The following is a 6601-nucleotide window of genomic DNA, read 5'->3' as shown; positions in this document are numbered from 1 at the left end:
TGGCCTATTTTTTTTTAAAGAGAAAGGTTATTGGAAAAGTCCTTTAAATATGTGGGAATTAAACAACATACTTGACAATACATTGATCAAATATTAAAAACATCAAAAATATTTCCTCTGTCAATTAACAGTGTTTGTTAGAGGCTGGAGCAATGGCTCAGTCATCAAGAATAATTAGAAAAAAAACTAAAGACTCCATTAATGGACTAGGAATAGCAGTCAAGAAGCAGGATACAAGGTTAATACAGGAAAAGCAATTGTAACCAGCAACAGTAAAATTCGATATTAAAAACAGAGTAACCATTGTACCAACAACCCCAAAATAGATTGTGTAGAGCTATGTCTAATGAAATATGTATAAAACTTACTTCAGGAACAATATGAAACTCTCTCTAAAGAAATGGAAGTAGGCCCAGATGAGAGATAGCCCATGTTCATGGAGAAGGAGGCTTACAATTGTCGGGCTGTAAGCTATTCCCTACTTGACCTGTGTATACTGCACTGCATTAATAAAAAGATAAACAAAGCTGGGTATGGTGACACATGCCTTTAGTTCCAGCACTGGAGAAGCAGAGGCAGGTGAGTTCAAGGCCAGCCTGGTCTACAGAGTGAGTTCCAGAACAGCCAGGGCTGTGCAGAGAAACCCTGTCTCAAAACACAAAACAAACAAACAAACAAACAAAACAATTTATTATGTCTATACAAAATAAACAGCAGGTAAACATTGGGGCAAAAGGTTCCACAGAGACAGTGCAATATTGATGGCTAACAGAACTGGAGGACTGACACTAGCAGACTTTAACTGATAAGCAACAGTAATTAAGACCGTGCAGAACTGATGAGAGAAGAGTCAAGATTGACAAAACAGAGCAGAGGACCTAGAAACAGACACACATACACACTGTACATAGACACACATAGACACACTACAAAGGCAAAATACATGAGAAAAGATTGCCTTTTTTTTTTTTCAACAAAGGGTGCTGTAGCAACTAGCATGCAAAAGAAAAAAGGAAAAATAAGAAAAGGGAAATCTATATACTGACATTCAAAATGGATTATGGACCTCACATTTAGGTGAACACTGTGGTATTCACTACCATAGGAAAGAATCTAGACAACCATGGCTTTGTTGTTCTTGTTCTGCCTTGTTTGTTTTACATTTTTTTGAGATTATAATTTAATTCACTTCTCCCTTATCCTTCCTCCTTCCAAACCCTCTCCTCTCTCCTTCAAATTCATGTTGTCTTTTTTTAAAAAAAAGTTATTGTATGCATATACATAGATGCATATATATATACTCCTAAATATAACCTGTTCAGTCCATATAATGCGACCTCTATGCATGTTTTCAGGGCTTCCCTGGGGAAGACCCTCTCTCCCACTCCCAGCTTCCCTCAGTAGCCTGTAGTTCTTTGTGTAGAGATGAAGCCTCCTGGGCTCTCCCTGTCCACGTTTGCAGGTTTGTTGCTGCTCTCCCTGATCAGCTCATGTTTGGGAAGTCATGTGGATGAAACTCTGTAGGTCTAGCTTCTGAAATTACCAGAAGACATAATCTACAGCAAACTCCCAGATCTTCTAGTTCTTACAGTTCTTTCGTACCTTCAACCACAAAGTTCCCTGGGCCTTAGGTGCGGGCAGGCATGTTTTGCAGGTGTATCCACAGTTGTGGACTGGGATCCACAACTCTGCATTTTGATTGGTTGTGATTTTCTGTAGTGGTCAGTATCTATTGCAAAATAGACATTTATTGATGAGAGGTGAAGACCACTTATGTGTGGACAAAAGGATAAATGTTTATAGATTGTTGTTAGGGACTATGGTGGTTTAGTAGATTAATGGCGGTAAATTCTTCCCTAATAATCGTGATCTCACTAGCATTGAGTAGTTAGCCAGGTTTCCAGTACCAAGCATAGACTCCCTCTTGCTGAGTGGGTGTTACAGTTACAGAGGTGTTGGTTACCACCAAGGTATGTGTGCCACTACTACACCCGTAGAGTTAACATGCCATGCTGGTTGTTGATGTGGTTATAGCTGTCATTGCTGGGTAGGGCTGTTGGTTGCCTCCATCCCTCGGAAGCTTGTGCAGCACTTTCTGGTACCACGAAAGAAAAACCTTGGCTTTAACAACAACTTTTTAGATGTGACTACTGGTAGATTTCTCACCCTCCAGTGGACAGCCCCACACCAGTGTATCTATAGACATCGTTAATTGGACTTACATAGTTATTTAAAAACCATAAAGTTAGGAGTGAGAGATATTGGGTGACACAGAGGAGGAAACGTGGGTAAATATATTTCATTATATGTGTATTAGTCAGGATTCTCTAAAGAACAGGATAGATAGAGAGATAGATAGATAGATAGATAGATAGATAGATAGATAGATAGATAGATAGATAATGATAGATAGGAATCATTACATAGGAATTATTACAACGGCTTACAGACTATGGTCCAGCTAATCCAGCAATGACTGTCTACCAAAGAAAAGTCCAAAACTCCAGTAGTTGTTCAGTCCCCAGGCCAGATGTCCCAGCTGGTCTTCAGTGTGTGCTGGAATCGCTAAGAAATGGACGCTCAGGCCAGTGAAGGAATGGACCTGCCAGAAAGAGTGAGTGGGCAGGCAGAGAGAGCAGCCTGTCTTCTTCCGTGCCCGGTATCTTGGCTGCCAGCCGGAAGCCTGACCCAGATTAAAGGTGGATCTCACCTCTAAAGATCCAGATTAAATGTGAATCTTTTCATTCAAAATATCTGATTTAAAAGCGGGGTTTCCCACTTTAAAAGCTTTAACTAAGAAAAAAAAAATCCCTTATAGATGTATGGAGACATTTAGATTTAGTTAATTCCAGATGCAGTCAAGTTGACAACTAAGAATAGCCATAGTTTGAAATAATGAAATCCTCAAAAATAAATACTTTTAAAGGAAAATAGCTCAACTGTAATAGAGGCTGTAGAGATGGCTCGGGGGTAAGACCTCATGTACAAGCATGAAGACCTGAGTTCAGATCCATAACACCCACATAAAAAGCCAGGCATATCTGCATGTACCTGTAAGCACAGCTCTGGGAGGCAGAGATGAGACAGAAGGATTGCCAAAGCTTGCTGGCCACCAGCTTAGCTGCAGATTGAGACCCTGTCTCAGTCAGAGAGTAATAGGGCCATACAACCTCCTCCAGCCTACACAACTCCTCTGGCCCCTACACAAGTGTGTGTGTGTGTGTGTGTGTGTGTGTGTCTGTGTGTGTGCACACACAAGTATGCATATACTACACACACACACACACAGAGACACACACAGACACACACACAGACACATACACAGACACACACACAGACACACACACACACACCAAACAGGCCAAAGACCTCAATAGACATCTCACCAAAGGATATATGCTAATAGCAAACAAGCACATTGCACATTTACTCCCTCTCTTGCCATCAGGAAAATGCAGCTGATAACAACCACACCACGCACCACTACGCACTTACAAGAATGGCCAGAGTCCAAAACACTGACAACACCAAGAGCTGACTAGGATGTAGAACCATGGGAGCTTCCACTCGCTCCTGCTAGGCACGCCAAACTGCAGAGCCAGACTGGAACACGCTTAGCAGTTTCTTTCAAAACAAAGCAGACTCTTACCATACACTCTAGGAAGTGTACTTCTTGGTACTCACTTAAAGGAATAGGAAATACACTTACACAAAAATCTTCAGGGAAGTGTGGAAATGCAGCTCAGTGGCAGAGTGCCTGCCTAGCACATACAAGGTCCTGGCTTTGGTCTCCAGAGCCTCCCAGCACGTACACAGGCACACGAGAATGCCTTTGAATGTGCACCCATGCTTACACATGGAAAGAAGAATCTGCACAGATAGCTGGAGCAGACTATTCTTCATCCAAATCATGGAGTGACCAACATGTCCTCTATTCTTTGACCTGGTAAATAAATTGTGGCGATAGAACAGTCAGCGTTGAAAAGTAATGAGGTCCAGGGGGTCCCATGGCCTTGTCTGGCCTCCAGGAGCCCAGGCGTGCACACGGTGCACAGACAAAGACACAAAACTCCCGAGCACATACAGTAAATGAAGTTTCAATTAGTTTTAAAGGAATGAGCTATCAAATCATGAAAAGATTCAGAGTAAACAAATGTATAATACTTTGCTGGCTAGTTCTATGTTAACTTGACATAACCTGTAGTCATCTGAAAGGAAGAAATCTAAACTGAGAAAATGCCTCCAGAATACATGGCTGGAGGCAAACCTGTAGGGTGTTTTCTTAATTAGTGCTTCATGGCCGAGGGCCTAGCCAATTGAGGGTCTGTAAGAAATCGGGCTGAGCAAGCCAGGAGAAGCAAGCCAGCAAGCAGCATCCCTCCATGACCTCTGCATCAGCTCCTGCCTCCAGGTTCCTGACCTGCTTTGAGTTCCTGTCCTGACTTCCTTCAGTGACAGATTACAATGTGGAAGCATAAAATAAACAAACCCTTCCCTTCCCAGCTTGCTTTTGGTCATGATGTTTCTTCATAGCAACAGTAACCCTAACTAAGATGGTTACTAAATGAAGGAAGCCAGCCTGAAGAGACTGCTTGACTAGTTATTCCAGTTACATGACCTTCTGGAAAAATCAAAACTAGAGAGCCAGGCAAACGATGAGTGGTTGCTAGAGTTAGGAGGGAGAGAGAGATGGACAGGCAAAGCATTTTTAGGGATGAGGGTGGGCACAGCAGAAATGCATTGGTGATGCTATGATGGCAGATACACGTAAGTATATGTTTGTGGACCCACAGACTGTGTCATATGAGTAGACTGTGGCCTTTTAGTGAGAATGGTGTGTTGATGCAGGGTCATTGATTATAGTGAACACGGCATTCAGGTGGCGGTGCTAATGAGGGAGGCAGTTTGTGTTCAGGAAGGGACTTATAGGAAATCTCTGCTCCTCCCACTGAAGGAACTTGGGGGCGGGGTTCCTGGGCTTGATGGCAATGCCTGACACTGCAATTATATAGGAAGCTGGGGCAGGAGGAGCCACGGAGGCCAGGAGCTCAAGGCAGCCTAAGCGAGTACTGTGAGATCCTATAACAAAACCCAAACTGAAACAGAAATATTAGACCTGTAATCCTCGCATAAGGCAGGAACCGCTTCTTCGTGACCTTGAAGTCAGTGTGGACTCTAACAGGCACCAAGCTAAGCAACTGCTACATAGTAACACAGTGACTTCCTGTTTCAAAACAGAGCCAACAGGATGCCTCAGTAGAGGGAATAAAGGCAAACCTGAGGACCTGAATTCCAGCGCTGGAACCCACATAAAGATCCACAGAAAAAACCGACTTCACAAAATCCTCCTTTAACCACGTTCACACTGGGATGCTCACAGCCACGCATCACACATACAGTAATAAATTGTTTAATTTTTAAAAACTTGTTATGAGGCTACAGTTGCTTTAAAAATAGTTTATTGAATTAAAAAAAAAACAGGTGAGCGATGATGGTAGCGTGGGCAATAATAGTAACTGTGAAGTTGGGGAGTTGATTTCATTTTGGATACCTTTTCAAAGAAAAGTCAAGAGATGCTGCCAGTGTATTTGACGTTGCCTGTGAGGGCACTGGAAGCATCAGTCTGGAGTGCGTAAGGCAACAGGAAAGACAGGCTTAGGCCTGGGGGTTGGTGATAGAGTAAACGCTTAGTATACATAAGGCCCTGGGTATGATCTCTGGTAAAACACACACGCACACACAGTGCTAAGCACATAATCAATATTCATTTCATGGTTGGGGCCGGAGAGATAGCTCATCAGTTAAGAGCACTGACTGGTTTTACAAAAGACCAAGGTTTGGTTTCCGGTACTCATATGCTGGCTTACCACCTCCTGTAACTCCAGCTACAGGGGTTCTGGTGCCCCTCTTCCAGACTCTGAGGACACCAGGCATGCATGTGGTACATATATGCATACATGCATGCATACATACATGCATACATACATACACACACTGCACATGTATACGCAGGCAAACACTCATACATATAAAAAATGAAAATAAGTAATTTTTTTATAAAAAATATATTCCGGGTGGTTTGTTGGTGGGCCCGTGAGGGCTGCTTTCTGATTCTAGATCCTCCTGCTTCAGTGCCCTGAGCACTGGGGTGGCAAGTGTGCCTTGTGCCATCACACCCAGCTCGTAGTAGATATGCACCACACAGCAAAGTCTCCTAACATTTCACAAGAGAAGATGGTCTTCTCAATGTCATCATATACTAATAAGGGTGGGGGTTGGGTGCAGGACACACAGGGAACCAGGAGAGGCTGGCTGAGTCCTACCCAGCTCCTAAAAGCCTTCTAATGTACACTGCAGTTTCTCGACAGCATCTCAGTTCTGGAAAGAGCAGATAAACTGTGTTTGGTACAGAGAAAAACAAGAATGACTCATGCTAGGACGAGTGCAAAATAATAAAGCCACAGGCGAGGCCCTGCAATCCTGGAGACAAGCTAAGGCAGCTGCCTGCCTGCCTGCCTGCCTGCCTGCCTGCTGCTCCTGACTGCCTGCCTGCTGCTCCTGCCTGCCTGCCTGCCTGCTCCTCCTGCCTGCCTGCTGCTCC

The sequence above is a fragment of the Mus pahari genome, chromosome 3 (assembly GCF_900095145.1).
Source record: "Mus pahari chromosome 3, PAHARI_EIJ_v1.1, whole genome shotgun sequence".
NCBI lineage: Eukaryota > Metazoa > Chordata > Mammalia > Rodentia > Muridae > Mus > Mus pahari.
The sequence above is the reverse complement of the archived record's forward strand: the minus strand, read 5'-3'. Positions refer to the sequence as shown.